This window comes from Podarcis raffonei, chromosome 9, assembly GCF_027172205.1.
Source record: "Podarcis raffonei isolate rPodRaf1 chromosome 9, rPodRaf1.pri, whole genome shotgun sequence".
NCBI lineage: Eukaryota > Metazoa > Chordata > Lepidosauria > Squamata > Lacertidae > Podarcis > Podarcis raffonei.
Genome location: NC_070610.1, coordinates 56,798,913 through 56,815,423, shown reverse-complemented (window position 1 = coordinate 56,815,423; position 16,511 = coordinate 56,798,913). Strand labels below are relative to the sequence as shown.

The 16,511-nt window shown below is 41.7% G+C and overlaps 1 long non-coding RNA gene across 1 annotated transcript; it reads right to left on the bottom strand.

Moving 5' to 3' along the window:
* On the bottom strand, window positions 1-5,635 carry LOC128421273 (uncharacterized). Its single transcript, XR_008332276.1, has 3 exons — window positions 5,565-5,635; window positions 2,871-2,956; window positions 1-216 (listed from the first exon to the last, which is right to left on the bottom strand). It is a non-coding gene; the product is annotated as an uncharacterized LOC128421273 (long non-coding RNA).
* Window positions 5,636-16,511: the final 10,876 nt, after the last annotated feature.

Genomic DNA, 16,511 nt, shown 5'->3' with positions numbered 1-16,511 from the left:
TGGAATTGAGATGCAAATTTAATGCCATCAGAATTGGGCGGAGTAGAGCCTCTCCAAGTGGCCAGCTTGATATGGAAGATAAATGGTCCTCTTCAAATGGGAGTGGATCTTGCTTTTCTTTGTGCCCACATTGTGATGGGGCACACCTGTTCTCTTGCATCTGTTGAATAACCTCTCTTCAATTTTGGCCTGTAGCATCATGCATGGATCTGCCAACTGAGAAGAACATTTCATGTGTCTAACGAAGTGCACTCCAACTCACCAAAACAAACAAACCAACCTTAACAACGTCAAGTTAAGCCTCAGGGGCTACCAGGTCCCTTGTTGTTCTTGCTGGAACATGCTAACACAGCCTTAGTAATCCTAATACAAACACAGTGAAGTAAGCTGCTAATGTTATTATCCCCTTATTTCAGGAGGAAATGCTGAAGGCAGGAAAATACTGGCGAGATCCAACTAGCTCGCATTCGTTGTCTATCACCACACCCTTCCCTCTGTTGGTGTGAATAGGTAGTTATGGAAGATGTAATCAAGATTATGGGAGGTGGTGTATACTTCCTAATGCCATTAGCATACAAAATAGATGCAGAAACTGGTTGATATGTTTGGTGGGATTGTCAAGTTTTGGCAAAATCTCTTGCACAAGTTCAAGGTTGGCACCTTGGTTAGAAAGGGATCTCATTATGATGCTGTAAGAACATAAGAGCCCTCAGGCAGGACGTGAAAGCAATGACTCTTCTCTTCTCACACTCTAGAAGCTGATATATTGCCTCTTAGTCTGGAGGAGGCATATAGTTGTCGTGGTTGGCATGGGTAGAGTTCCCCTCTGTGAAGAGCTAACCTGTTTTGCAGCGTTACCTTTACCACAAGAAAACCCTACCCACCTTTTTGAGATGGCAACACCTTTAGTATGGCCGGTGAGGCAACTGCAGAGCCAGCAATGGGCACTGTCTGGGCACAATGTGGAGACCAGGATTCTTGTACCAGCGGCATTGTGCTGTGGGGGTGAGAGTGCTGCACTAACACCTGGGAGACCAGGGTTCAAATCCTTGCTCAGCCATGAAGCCCACTGGGTAGCTTTGGGCCAGTCACTGTCTCTTATCCTCTCAGTTGTGAAGATAACAATGGAGAGGGGGGAAAGTGGGATATAAATGTAATAATAAATAAAATTACAAACATCTTGTAGGTGCAGCTTGGGCGAGGTGGCATTCCATTTTAAAGGCCCTGCTCATATTTTCCTGTGGTGGCCCCCTGTGACAATCTTTTCCCATTTCTATAAAGTCCAGTAGCCTCTGATGTGAATGTATGATTTCTGCTATCTTGGATGTGGGGTGGGTGGGTTTAGGAAGCTAGCATTTACCCATTTATATTAATGACCATGCCCAACTGAGGTCCATTAATTTCAGTGGGTCAGCTTCAGTGGCGTAGCGTGGGTTGTCAGCACCCGGGACAAGGCAAGTAATTTGCGCCCCCTAACCTGGTAGGGGCAGAGAGCTGCGAGTGCGAGCGCGCCCCCCCAGATGTTGTGCCCGGTGCGGCCGGCCCCCCCTGCACCCCCACGCTACGCCACTGGTCAGCTTTGAGAAAAAGTTAGTTACGTATAACCCAGTGAGTGGAAATGCCCCTACTGACAATGACGTGAAAGGAACTGTGCAGCGTAGGTCTACTATGGTATTTTGAGTAAGTAAGCCTTCATTGTGAATAAAGTTACTTTGTTTTTAAATTATGCTGCTTGCCACCAGTTCTTTGGAGGTCCTTTGAGGAAGGAAAAGCTGTCTGCAGACAAACGTCGGCTCCCTTGGCCAGTAAAGTGAGATGAGCGCCACAACCCCAGACTCGTACATGACTGGACTTAACTGCCAAGGGTCCTTTACCCCCCCTTTTTTTTGAGGAAGGAAGGGTGATACAGTGATATCTCGGGTTACATATGCTTCAGGTTACAGACGCTTCAGGTTACAGACTTCGCTAACCCAGAAATAGTTCCTCGGGTTAAGAACTTTGCTTCAGGATGTGAACAGAAATCGCTCGGTGGTGGCGTGGCGGCAGCGGGAGGCCTTTAGCTAAAGTGGTCCCTCAGGTTAAGAACAGTTTCAGGTTAAGAACGGACCTCCAGAATGAATTAAGTTCTTAACCCGAGGTACCACTGTATTTATTTTTAAATTGCATGGGATTTTTGAAAGCAAAGTGAAGCAAATCCTTATGGGGGGGAAATAATAAAGAAATCAGCTTCTAACATCATTGTGTTTTTTTAAGCATTAAAAAATTAGGTGGCTTTTTTAAAAAAAACCAACAATTTATTACACTTTTCTGCCAATATTAAACCGACTTGCTAGTGGTCTTCTATCCTGGGCAGCAGATTAGGTCCACCCGTGGAGCTCAGACTGTTCCAGAAGGGAAGCTTCTGACTTTGCGCCAACCCATAACTGGAAGATTGCCCAGCTTAGATGTACTCAGCTAATTCAGTGGGCCTTACAAGGGAAAGTGCAACATGCTATTATTTATCCATTTATTAAAATATGTACCACCACCCTAGCATTATAACTCAGTTGCACATTAGAATGTGTTAAAGCTCCTGATTAATTACCCTAATTAAACCCCAGCTTATACCCATGACTCCCAAAAGCCAATTTGAATAATTTCAGATTTGAGGGATACACTAGCCCTCTTAAGGTGTTTCTCTCACCATGGGACCAACACTATGTGGAGGCTAGCAAGCTTACCCCTGCTCCCTCCATTACCCTCCGCAAGAGTGGATGTTCACGTGCATTTGCTTCATGCCCTGTACATTTTAGAACCCTGGAAAAAGCAAGGTTCTAAAGCAACCAGGTAGCCTACGCAAGTCCAGCCAGCTTCCTAGTATAGATAGTCACCCTCTGATTTGTGCAGAGTAGCAGTGGCATGTACACTTGTCCTCAATTCCTCTCCCATGTAGTGTTAATTGTGGGTAAAGGGTCACCTAAGATGGAATAATACTATTTAATTATTATTATTTTTAATATATATTTTTATTAAACAATTTCAATCAATCCAAATAGTCAATTACATTATTTCCCCCCTTTTTATCTCCCCTCCCCGTTCCTCCCTCTCCCTCCCAAGACTTTCCTCAGCTGCCTTCTCTGATTTGTTTGCACTTATTATTCTCTTCATGTTAAAAATTGTACATATCATTACCTTATCTGTCATATATTCTATTAATAAATTTGTGGATATTTATTCAAAACCTGCCAAGGAGTCCAAGTGGAGATTTTTTTGGGGGGGTAGCGCTAGCAGCCTGGACCGTGTCCTTCCTTAATAGGACGACACGGAGCTCGCTGCCCTTTCCCTTCGCAGCAGACCGGAAGTCAAAATACTATTTACTTATTTATTGCTGTTATGTACTAAGCTTGGATCCTAGAACAATAGGCAAGTAGGAATTTCAATTGCATTTTTATCCACTCCCATGTGCAAAGGACAGCAACTAAGATGATCAAGGGTCTGGGTACCAAGAATTATGAGGAATGGTTGAAGGAGCTGAGTATGTTTAGCCTGGAAAAGAGGAGATTGAGAAGAGAAGATAAGATAGCCATCTTCAAATATCTAAAGGGCTGTCACATGGAAGATGGAGCAAGCTTATTTTCTCCTGCTCTGGAGAATAGGGTCAGGACTAATGGATTCATTACAAGAAAGGAGATTCTGACTAAATACCAGGAAGAACTTTCTGGTAGTAAGAGCTGTTTGGTGGAATGGACTCCCTTGGGAGGTTGTGGGCTCTCCTTCATTGGAGGTTTTTAAGCAGAGGTTGGATGGCCATCTATCATGGATGCTTTAGCTGAGATTCCTGCATTGCAAGGAGTTGGACAAATTGACCCTTGAGGTCCCTTCCAACTGTACAATTCAATGATTCTATGAACCTGGGCTACTGAAGATATGGATGCATTTTGGAAAGTTATTTCCATACACCCTTCCTAAATTTGGCACAAATAAGCTGTCATAAATAGTTTCAGGAATGGGCTTACCTGAGTCTGTTATAGTAAAAAAAAGAAAAGCATAACAAAGAGTCTTGTGGCTCTTCAGGCTAGCAGATGGATCGTGGCCCAAGCTTTGTGGGCCCTAACTAACGTCATCAGATGAATGAGGTGATCATGCATATCAGCTGGCAGATTCTAAATGCACTCAAGAAAGAAGAAGAAAGGGGGATGTCATTACAAAGTGAGTCAGATGGCCCAGAGGCCTACAAAGGACAGGTGTGGTTTTTTGCATCATTATTATGAAGAACTCAAATGCAATCAGAACAGTGTCAACTGCTCTGGAAGTGGAATGAATTGGAAAAAGGAAAGACGAATGGCCAACATGAAGCAAAGGAATATAATTGCTTTCTGAAGTGGGCTATTACTTCCAGTCTCTAGTGCACCCAAGCTTCCCCTTTCTGAGAGAGGAGATGGAACCAATGTCCAACTTTGTGTCTTCTGAGCAGTAGAGGTTGGTGGAGCAGAGTGGTTCTGCCTTTTACCTGACCTCCCATTGCTGTGGTGTACTGGGAGGGCAAGGGGCAACACAGCAGTGAGGTTGGCATGGTGCAAATGCACCAGCAGAGCCTATTTGACGTGTAAACCACTGGAGTGCAATTTCTTCTCATCTTGCCATGTGGATATCATGAAACCAATATTTATATTCTGAAACATGGGTTTGCTCAGATAAAACAGAAACTATTTTTGCCCTTTTATGCATGTTCCGTCATCTGTTTCTTGGTTGCTTCTGAAAACCGGGCAGAATAAATCAATTTGGTTTAAAACCAGCCAGGCTGTTGAAATTCTAGGCAGTCTTAATTTGTGCTCCAAAGCTGGTTGTTGTTTTTTTTACTGCCTTTAATTTTCTTTTTCTTTTTCAACTGTTCTGCATTATGATGCAAGAGATGTAGCTCTGGGCTCACATGCTTAATGGTGACCTAGTTACAAACTTTGGTTTCGAACTAAATGTAAACAAGAACCAACAAAGTCTGGGCATTGTTTCAGTGCCTCATAATGAAAATAAACAAGTGAGGGAATCTATAAGGGCTCTTAAGGACAACGCACTTCCTTGTCAATGCCTGCCCTCTAGCGGTAACAAAGAGCCTCAATATCAAGGGCCCCTAAAAATATGCAAGGGTTATCAGCGAAACACTCCTCATCAGGGGAGACTTATCAGTGCCCAATAAGTGCCACTAAAGCTGATCTTGTTTTCATTTGGAATGAATACTTTTCCAGCTGTATGCACACTGCCCGAGGCTATTTAGTCAATGGACGGCCATTGCTAGGTGCTTAAAGAACTCCACACGTCTGTAACAAATACGTTGATAAACTTTGAATATGCTAATTTTTATATATTGATATTCCCTAGGAAGAGGGGTTGTTTGGTAAACTGCACTTGGAATTGTACCTCTGCAAGGGATTAACAATCCTCACCACCCTTTTGCCTACATTACCAGGATTTTTACGTCATTTTCTTCATTGCTTTTCTTCCTTGTACAGAGCTGTCTGAGCACCTGCTGCATCGTATATTTCTACAGCTGCTTGAAAAGCATTCCAAATTTACATTTGGAGACTTACATTTCGTGCGAGAGAAAGGTGTCACATTCTGCAGAATGAACGGCACATGTGAATACCCTCATCACGTGCACCGTAAAAAGCAGTAAGTATATGTAATAACATAAGGCTTGTTGATTTTGGCTGAGCACGTTTCTGTCTTTATTGCGTAATTAAAACCAGCAAGTAGGGAACAGTCACTACATGTAACCAGTGCAATCTTAAAGGCAATGCTGAATTTCGGCCAGGAGAGATTTCCCCTCAAAAGCCTTTCCCTGTTAAAGAATATTAAGAGCCCATCATTGAATTAATCACATAAAAGATAGTGAAAAATATGGAAAGTTCATTGACCGTTCTACCTCCTGCTGAAGTGTAAACAAGGAATTGCAAATGACGAGGATTGAAACAATGAAATTACCAGGAACTTCTTATCTATGGATAGTTAACAGCTGTGGGGAGGGCGGGGAGGGCAAATTTACATGATGCACCCATGTGGGTGGATGGGGGAAATTCTCAGCGTGATGGCACCATTAAATTAAGGTTAAATAGTTGGCTAAGAACTTTTGAAGAGAACTTTAACTGGAAATACTGGCTTAACGCCTATGGGCTTGGCACTTTTTACTGTTTATGTAGGTAGTGTTTTTCCATTCCTTCATGCGGAGGGAGGTGGGAAGCAGTGACAGAGCATGTTTCTAGAGAGAAGCCAACAGCATGCCAATCTGCCAGTGCCTGTTTCCAGAACTGGGGGTTATTTTCTTTTTGAGTCTGTAGAAGGCTAATCAGGGGGTGATGGGAAATGTTTGCCTGAGGGCATGAGAAGCCTATGACTTCAGCTGATTATTACAGATATGGACAATAGTGGCCTAAAGAGATCTAGAAACTTTGAACATACAACTAGAAAAACAACATTAACATCAGCTTGGCCAGTTGTGATTTTATTTTTTAATTACAAAACTTAATTTTTGTTAAGGACTTCAGAGGTGCAGCCTTGGATCTAACAAAAGGGATGCATCCGGTCTAGTATTCTGCCTTACACAGCGGCCAGCCAGATTCCTTCAGCATCATGACATCAAGGCAACAATAGCATATAAAGCCTTTCTGGCAGAGGGTATTTTCAGAGATGAATTATATTAAGTGTCAACATAAGGAGTGTACTCCAAGTTTGGGATTTTTAAGGTTAAGGGACCCTCGACCGGTAGGTCCAGTCGTGGACGACTCTGGGGTTGTGGCGCTCATCTTGCTTTATTGGCCGAGGAAGCCGGCGTACAGCTTCCGGTTCATGTGGCCAGCATGACTAAGCTGCTTCTGGCAAACCAGAGCAGCTCATGGAAATGCCGTTTACCTTCCCGCCACAGTGGTACCTATTTATTTACTTGCACTTTGACATGCTTTCGAACTGCTAGGTTGGCAGGAGCAGGGACCGAGCAACGGGAGCTCACCCTGTTGCGGGGATTCAAACCGCCGACCTTCTGATTGGCAAGTCCTAGTCTCTGTGGTTTAACCCACAGCGCCACCTGCATCCCTAAGTTTGGGATTAGTTAACCATTTTTAAAGAAGGGCAATTTGACCTTTGTTATAAAGAACTGATTGCTTTTCTTTTAGTGGCAGCCTCCCTGCTGATGGCACGGAATTGGAAAGTATTAGAATATCTGTGCATTTCTCATTGGAAACAACAGGTATGGTTGATTGCAGTATCAGAAAAATTAAGAAACAGATTGCACGCACTGAATAATACAAATGATGTTGGCAATTTTGTTGAAGCGTGATACCCTTTTATAAAATAATTTACAGTTAACTCTGAAGAATGGCAACCACTGAAATCACAGACTCATTTAGGCTGAGATTCCTGCATTGCAGGGGGTTGGGCTTGATGACCCTTAGGGCCCCTTCCAATTCTACAGTTCCATGAAACTTAAGTAGACTGATACATCCCAGAGTGGGGAGGGGGAGTAAGTTGGCGTTTTGTTTTTGCATTTCCCCCCTATTTTTTTCCTTTTCATGTTGTAAAGGGACCCCTGACCATTAGGTCCAGTCGTGGCCGACTCTGGGGTTGTGGCGCTCATCTTGCTTTATTGGCCGAGGGAGCCGGCGTACAGCTTCCGGGTCATGTGGCTAGCATGACTAAGCCGCTTCTGGCAAACCAGTGCAGCACACGGAAACTCTGTTTACCTTCCCCCCGGAGTGGTACCTATTTATCTACTTGCACTTTGACGTGCTTTCGAACTGCTAGGTTGGCAGGAGCAGGGACCGAGCAACGGGAGCTCACCCCGTCGCGGGGATTCAAACCGCTGACCTTCTGATCGGCAAGTCCTAGGCTCTGTGGTTTAACCCACAGCGCCACCCGTGTCCCTGTTTTCATGTTGTAATTGTTGTTATATATTGGGTATATGCGAAAGCCCTCTCCTCTTGATGGTCTCCACTAAACTGTTATGCAATGCCTTTCTGCTTCTGAACCAGGATAAAGCTAGCATGACATGAGTGTTAACCAATGATAAGCCTATCTGCTATGGCAGGGGCTGGGGTGATGTTTCAACCCAAGAGGCACATCCGCACCTGGGGGACCCAGAAGTGGGCAGGGCCAGTGGTAAAAGTGGGTGGAGCAAGGAATGCAAATTTCACACTGATACAGTGGGCTACAGACACACGGCTGTTTCTATCTAGGCAAGCAAGAGGCATTAACAGAGTTCAAGGACACGTTCCGGCCAGGCAAAAGCAAATGGGATTCTAAGTCAGACAAGTGAGGTGTGTGGGGAGAATTCCGAGGAGCAGATTGGGAAGCCTGTTTGGCCTCCAAACCTGAGTTTCTTTACTGCTGCTCTATGGATTTGGCCAATCTCATTTTTAGATAATGTAAGCAAGGGGGCACCTAGTGGCAGTGAATTCCATAGATTAATGGTGTGAAGAAGCATTTTATCTTGCCTGCTCTGAATCTATCGGCAGTCAGTTTCACAAAGGAGATTATTATGACACTGGGTTTATAGGGGAGAGGTTGTTTTTTTTGGAGGCGGGTTAAGTCTCTCTACCTGCTTGATCTATACCATTTCTGCACCTTTTCCAGCTCTGTGATTGTTGTTGTTGTTGTTGTTGTTGTTGTTATACTCCGCCCATCTAACTGAGTTGCCCTAGCCACTCTGGGCAGCTTCCAGCATATACAGAAACATAAAAAAACCCCATCAAACATTAAAAACTTCAGTATACAGGGCTGCCTTCAAATGTCTTCAAAATAATAATTCATTTTCTGCAATGCGACGTCCAGAAATAAATAATTTGCTTTGAGCAAAAATTTTGATTATGGACTATAAAAGCTTGGGAGATTTTATTTTAAAAATGAACATTGTATTATTTCATCCCTTTGCTTTAATCATGGGTTGTCTGCATCTTTAATGTTACTGTTTGAGGGATATTTATGTGCCTGAAAGCATGCAGTGACATTTGCACAGGAGATATAATTAGCGCAGGGGCCTCCCTGTGTTTTCCCAAATCAAACATTAGAGAACGAGGCAGCTGATAAATGATGGAAACCTGGGGAGCCATGTCTTAATCTAATGCACAGGCCCCTTAATTTATGAGGGTAGGGAGTAAATTACAACACAATCCTCTGCAGGAGTACCCTGCCCAAGAGTATACCGAGTACTAAATTCAATGGGTGATATCCAATGCTTGTCATCCTCAGAGCGCACCCATTTAAATCAGCAGACATAACTGAAATCTACTGATTTAATGGCTGTATGATTAATGTTGGATAATGCTCAATGGGAATATAGTGTTATGAGTTTACTGGTGGGTCGGCTGTAGGCCTGAGTCTCCCTTCTAATTCCTGGATCCAGCATGGATTAAATTGCTGGAATAGACAGGCCAGCCTGGGAATGGCCCGCTAAGTATGGGTTGTTAAGGTAACAAAATGACTCCTGAGAGGTGCCAGAACCAAGTTCCAAGGAGGACTAAACTGCTTCTGAAGCGGTTTAGTCATGCTGGTCACATGACCCGGAAAGCTGTCTGTGGACAAACACCGGCTCCCTTGGCCTGAAAGCGAGATGACCGGCACAACCCCATAGTCACCTTTCACTGGACTTCTCCGTCCAGGGGTACCTTTTACCTTCAGTGAGGAGTTCCCGCTGGAAAAAAGAAGCCTTGGGATATATCTCCTTGCCAAGGATGCAAGAGAGCCTAGGTACGCCTCTGCTAGAAACGTTATGGTGGAAAAGCAGCATATAAGTAAACTTAATACATCATAGGAGCAGAGTGGAAGGATATAGACAACACCAGTGCTTCCCCCCCCTCAAAAAAATATTTAAGGTTACTCTCATTTTGACTCAAGAAAATCACCATTTTATAGTTCAAATTGGGGAAAATAAATGCAGTAAATGGACAAAAGTACAAAGATTCACAAAATGTTTAGGTGTATGCGTACCCCCCAGAAAAAAAGCACTGGACAGCACTAAATGAATTTTTCATTTCCTTTTTTCCATAATCTATTGTTAGACATTTAAAAATCTATGTTGGCTAGATAGTTTGAAAATAATTTTCTTCTACATATGTATGTCCATAAGCATGGCTTTTAGGATGCAGAAAATGCTGTGCTATGCAATTATCAGAGCAGAATTTCAAGATGAACAGACCTTTCAGAGCTGTGGAATCTGAAAAGGTTATGTTACATACAACTGTGGTTTTCTTTTTCCCCCTTTCCCTTTTAAAAAGAAAGGCGCATTGGGTCAGTAGTAGGAAAAATCAAAATAACATATCTGCTTGAGTTTTGAAAAGTGTTTATATGACTGAACCACTAGATGGCAGTCTATGAGGGGTATTGAGTAAAATAAAATATAAAAGTTTTTCCAGGCGGAATCTCTATCACAGAACATTGTAAATTTACAGAAGTTAGATTAAATGCAAGATGCTGTGAAGCACGAGTGGTTTTTGTACACACTGATATGTGAAGTACCCTGTGGAGAAGAGCTATTTAAAAGAGCAGAACAACAGGCAGCAGCACGCTGGTTGAATGCTAGTTGTTCTTCCAAGTCTCTGATCGAAAGATGAAAGTTTTAGAATGCAGCATGGTCCAAAAAGTACAAGGAAGCAAAAAGCCTACGGAGTTGGTTGTTTGAGAAATGGTTTCGAAACCTTTCTGACAGAGGCTGGGCACCAACTATAGGGGGCAGAAGGGGCTTTGGTCCCCTCAACATTTGTGGGGAGGGGGCCAAGCCGGGAGTGGTGGGTGCATGGAGGGCGAAGATCACCCTCTGTGTTCCCCATCCCCTGCTGCCCCTGGGTGGGGGCAGGACACGTCATGTGACGTCGCGTCCCCTCAAGGTGAGGGGCAAGTTGGTGCCCCTGACAGAGGCCCTCACCCAAGTTCCAGTGATTTTACAGCATTTTCCTGAGCAAATTTAGCGGTCATGGGATACTAAGGCAAGGATTTTTGAGGCTCAGTTAACCAGTTAAGAAGCAGGCAGCAGGAATAAATTGAGTTCTTGCAGTTTCCATGCTGTTCGGTGCATGAGTAAATTTGTAAGAACACTCTTAAATGGAAGGTTTTAGTGTTTTGGAAATTTCATATGCTAGGCAGAGGCAAACACTGGCCAATATATTCAAGACCACCTGGAATAAAATATTGGTATTTAAGCCAACTATTTCTTCAGATTAATATTTTAAGTAGATGATCATTTAGAAAGACACTATCACAGAAACTGCACTGTGCAAAGGGTACCTTTTTTGAAACGGCAAGCTTGTTTTTACAATTCAGGGAGAGCAAAGAGAAAACATAAAACACCCTCAATAGTAAGATTAAGAGTTTAATAATTACACACTTTTTACATTATGAAAATAAGTCATAAATAGTGTAAAAATAATTCTGAAGATCAACTTCTCACAAGCTAGGAACAAAAACCAAATACAAAACTCAAAGAAACAGGAACAATTTTAAAACTGTAAAGAACAGGAGAAACCAGGATAATTTGACAAAGAAAAGAAGTAATTCATATTGTTTCATTTGGCTCAGCCTTGAATTATGTCTGAACCAGAAGCCACACTTAAGTAAAAATGTATAACAAATCAAAAGTGATGATTTAAGCCTTGAAATTATTTACACAGCCATAGTTTTACAGTGAAATGACACTCAGAATATGTGATATGAGAATGACTCATGTAATGTTTCCCACAGTGACAATTCACTCCAAATCTCATCATCTTCTTTTAAGAAAGACTGCTATGAAATATCAAAATAACTGCACATACAGGTCAATTAAAAAAAGTAAAAAACACAAATTAAAAATATAATATTTTCCAAAAAAGAAAAATGATCAGATACATACACCTTTAAAAATTGTTACCAGGTTGCATTATACTACACTTCCCAAACATGTACAACAGAAAAAATATCCACAATGAATGGGCAAAATCCATTGAGAAGCTCTCCTGCACAAGCTCCAATATGAAAGTAGCATAAGGCTTTGATAGTATTGTTCTGAGTATGGGGAGTTAAGTTGTATGCCACACCCTGCTAAATCCCTGGATTGAGCAAGTGTTGATATTTAATCAAGGCTTCTAATTATTGGACAAGCAAGGCTAGCCTCCTGGTGACTAGCCATTCAGGGGAACAAAGGAAAGCAGCCCTGTGAGACCCTCTTGGGGTGTTAATGCTGGGAAACCTTCCATCGTAGGCTCAGGCTGTACATGTCTGCTGTGTCTCATTCCAAAAGGAAACACAAACCCTGGGTCATACTTGCTTGGAACCCCTGGACTCTCACAACACTTGGAGATTGGGCTTGCGTGCAACAGTATTATTGTGTAGCACCCTTTCATTTTATTGGAAATGCCCTGGAGAGCTGGACAAAGGATTGTGGCCAACATTAACAACATTTAAAATAAACCCCTCTCCCAATCAAATGCTTCCAAATTATCTCAAAGCAGTACCAAGTGTGACTGAGTAGATTTAGATGGATTTTCAGCAAAAATGTTTAAAGGTAAACACTGAAGGTCCCTGGCTGGAATAAGGCCCCCTGTTAATCCAAGGAAAGATAATTCTATTTCTGAGCAGCATAGTAAACAGGATGCATTTCAAATACCAATATTTTTAAAAAATGCAAACAAACTCCCAATATTACAGAAACCTCATCCTTTTTAGCATCCATTTTGCTGTTTTGGTGACCTTGTCACATGGTCAGACAGCAATGATCAGAAATCAATGTGACACACACACCCTGGCAGTGTTTAGCCAATCATCGGGCAGTTTCAGAAATGAATTATATATTTCATAGCACTGGACCATTCAGACTGATATTGAGATGCCACACAAGAAAAAAAAAGAAAGATGTTTCTCTTAACAGCTTTAGGTCTCATTGTTCAAAGCTCCTGGAGACCATGTTGAGACAACTTGTGTTTTTATTCTATTTATTTATTTCAATGTAGTTTTTGGTGTGAAAAGGAAAAGTCTCTTTTTAGGTAAAACAAAAAGATACAGATATAACTGTATGACAGTCAAGTAACAGAGCTTAGAAAGCTTGCAAAGAAAACGCATGTCATCAAAAACCTCATTCTCTTGTAGAAGAGTGCACCCATTCTTGTAGCTTTTACTCTTAAAAAAATAATTACACAGAACAATTCCATTATACAAAATAAATCCAACCATGTATTTTCATAGTTAACAATGCCCTATGTAAACCAGAGTTGCATCCAGCAGTTCTGTACGGTGAATAAATTCAGAACCTACAAGAATGTTACTGGATCGCCTCTTACCTGTTCTTAGCCAGCATTAACATTTTGGGGCATTTTTATTGCACCAAAAGTCAAAATTCCACCTCTGGGTTCCCTTAATTGAAAGCAACAACCCAGAAACAACAAAATTAAACAGTAACGCAACAGCAAAGCCTAATAGATATCTTTCCAGTCCCATATAAAACTAAAATACTTTCAAGCCTGTACATAATACTGACGATGAAGAACAATGCATTTCAAGTCTTTATAGCATGATACATAGGCAAACATAAAGAAAAGTCATTTGACAGTGAGAAGAAATACAACAGCTCTACTTCAAGAGCCCTGGGTGCTTTGAGGCACACATGGAGCTCCTTCATGATCATTAACTTCAAAATGGAAAGTCTGCACACACAACTTGTGAAAACATGAATTCACCCTCCATTTAAATGAACAGCGTAGGAAAATAGTTGGGAGATTTTTGGGCACACAGTTGAAACCCCTGGATGAGTTTGATTGTATCTAAGCCTCTTATAGACACAATATGGAACATGACATCACTCAACCTCTCTATAACATCTCTCTGTTATTCTAAAATTACAAACAGATTAGAGAAATGAATGCTTCATGATGAACTGTGGTCCTACATCATCCCTTGCAATTATCTGTTCTGTAAGCACCCTGGAAGATACAATTCCTCAGTTTATGGAAATTAAAGGAAAGCAGCTTCTCCATTTATGGAGCTAAAGGAAAGATTAATCTGAAACATGTTGGTTTCAGGCATGCTGTTTCTTTGTTGAGTAAAAGATACCCATGAGGACGGACACCAAATAAATATTGCAGGGAGGTGTGTGTTGAGGGGGGGGGGGCAGCAAAAGAAAAATAATCACAGAAACAAGAAGTTGGAGTCGTAGAACTTAAGTAAACTCAAGCTGTGTCCAATGTTTGAACTGAAAGAAAAAAGATCACACCGCCAACAAACCTGCAGATTTCAAGCAAAGGAAACCTGCGGCAGCAAAACATAAACAGCTACACTAGAGACACAGAATAAGAAAAAATAGCACCAAAATAATTGTCAAAGATCAACACAAAAGGCACTGCATGTCTTCCGAAAGTGATTGTATGGCTAGAATGAGCACATTTGCACTTTCATCAGGCAACAGATATTTTTACAAATCAGACACTATTTTGCTATCTCACCAACTGACTTATCAGATCACAATGTCGTTCTACTAGGATGGCGTTTTCAAAATGGAATGGGCTCTTGCTAACAAGCAAAAGCATTTCAATTACAATGGGCAAGAATTAAGATGACTGAATGGCCAGTTCTAAGCAGATGTATGCCAAACTCATGGAGCAATAAATGAGGGAAAGAAAGAAAATGAAAACCAACTCAGGCAGGCGTATGGAACCAGTAACCCTCCAGGTGTTGTCGGACTCGCGTCCCATCAGCCGCAGCTGTCATGGCCAATGGTTAGCTGTAAATAGGAGTTGTAGTCCAACAACAGCTGGAGGACCAGTGGTTCCCTTCTCCTGAAGTTCACACAGTACATACCTGTCTATTGCTAAATATATCAAAATGACTGGCGACCACAATGGGAATTGCTGGCAGCTGTTTCTGTGATTATATAAAATCACGTTACATTGATCTGTATGCCAATTGGCGGTTGGCAGCTAGAGCAAAGTAGACTGGCATGCAAATTTATTAATTTACAAAGACACCATTCATGAACTTAATTTCACTCTAAAATTAGTGGTTGATACCCCATTGTTAGCTCATTTAAAGTGGATTGAAAATGTGTGTTAAGGGTTTGACACAGGTGTCAAAGGAGCTCCATTTTGTGACCCTTGGCAAGTCTGCTTGCAAGCCACATGTTGGGACACTACAGGAAATGCTACAGGTTTGTGTGTAGCCCTTACATCTGATCCAGCCTCCCCACTCCACATTTCTTGAGCAGATCTGGCATAATCTGACCAAGCGGAAAGGAAGAGTTAAATGGGAACATGAGAAGAGCTCACACATTCTTCATTTTGGACACACTGCCTCTGTGTGCATCTGTGCATTGCATGAGTGCTAGGGTGGGGAAATGGCTCTGTTTAGTCCTGTAGGGAATCTTCTGTAGCCAGAAAAGGAAGGCTCATAACCCTCTTGTTTTAAATCACAAGAGGGATAAATGGAGACACTTGTGCCTTAATAATCTGAAACACAAACTAATAAAAATGTACATTGGAATGTACACGGGGAGTTGACAGGCTCCATTTCTACATAGTGAGATTGGTTATGAATATTGACATCAGAACATATTTAAAATTATGCATTAAATGTCTTGGGATGCAATAACAAACTTCTTGCATTGTGGATAAATTGTTCAAAGATATGTTTTGTTTGCATGTGTGCATTAATGTTAGTGTGTGTGTACACCTGTATGCACACACATGCAGATCAATATGACTTATCTCATTTATGTAAAATGCTTAAATCCTGTCTTTCTACACACACAGGGCAGCCTACAATAAAAATTAAAACAGAATCTCAACAACAAATAAAGCAGTTAGCAAAGACAGCATCCTTTTTCTGAGTTCCCTGAGCACCTGATCTTTCTTTTCCCTTGCTGCTCAGAGGCCATCACTGAAACTTTGGCAAAATATTTGTTAGAACTATTAAGACAAAAGCTTCAGCATTAAAGCAGTTATTGTTGAACAGAAATTTCCCCAGCTCTTTGGGGTGCGTGGGAAAGGAATTTGTTTTGAATGGGGGGGGGGATATTCTTTTCATTAAATGGTTTTGACATTCTGAAAATGAAATCTGAAATGAAAATGAAACATTATGAAAATGAAATCTGAAGTAAAAGTACAAATGAGTTCTGGAGATACTATTGATTCATGGGCAGAAGGCAGTACTGTACTAAGCTAATGGTATGGTTCAGACATGATAGTTTATTGTGATGACAATTATCTTTGGTGAGCTTTGGGTTTGGGCACTCCACTCTGTGCCCTGGCACAGTAGTGAGGAGGAGTTTTGAAGTGTGCACTCCAGTTTCAGATTAACTACAGCTTGTATTGATGCTCAAAGTCCTAAACAAACTGTGGTTAATCTTAAATATGCACTTAATATTAGCCATTCTTTAGGGATAGGGCAGCACACTATACTGCAGTTCATCTAAAATGAAAATGTAAGCATTTGTTCTCTTTGCACATGTACCAGAGGAGGTGCATGAGCCCAAGGCTCATGCAACATATTATCATCATGCTAAACAATGAGCAATATGTTGCTCATGCAAC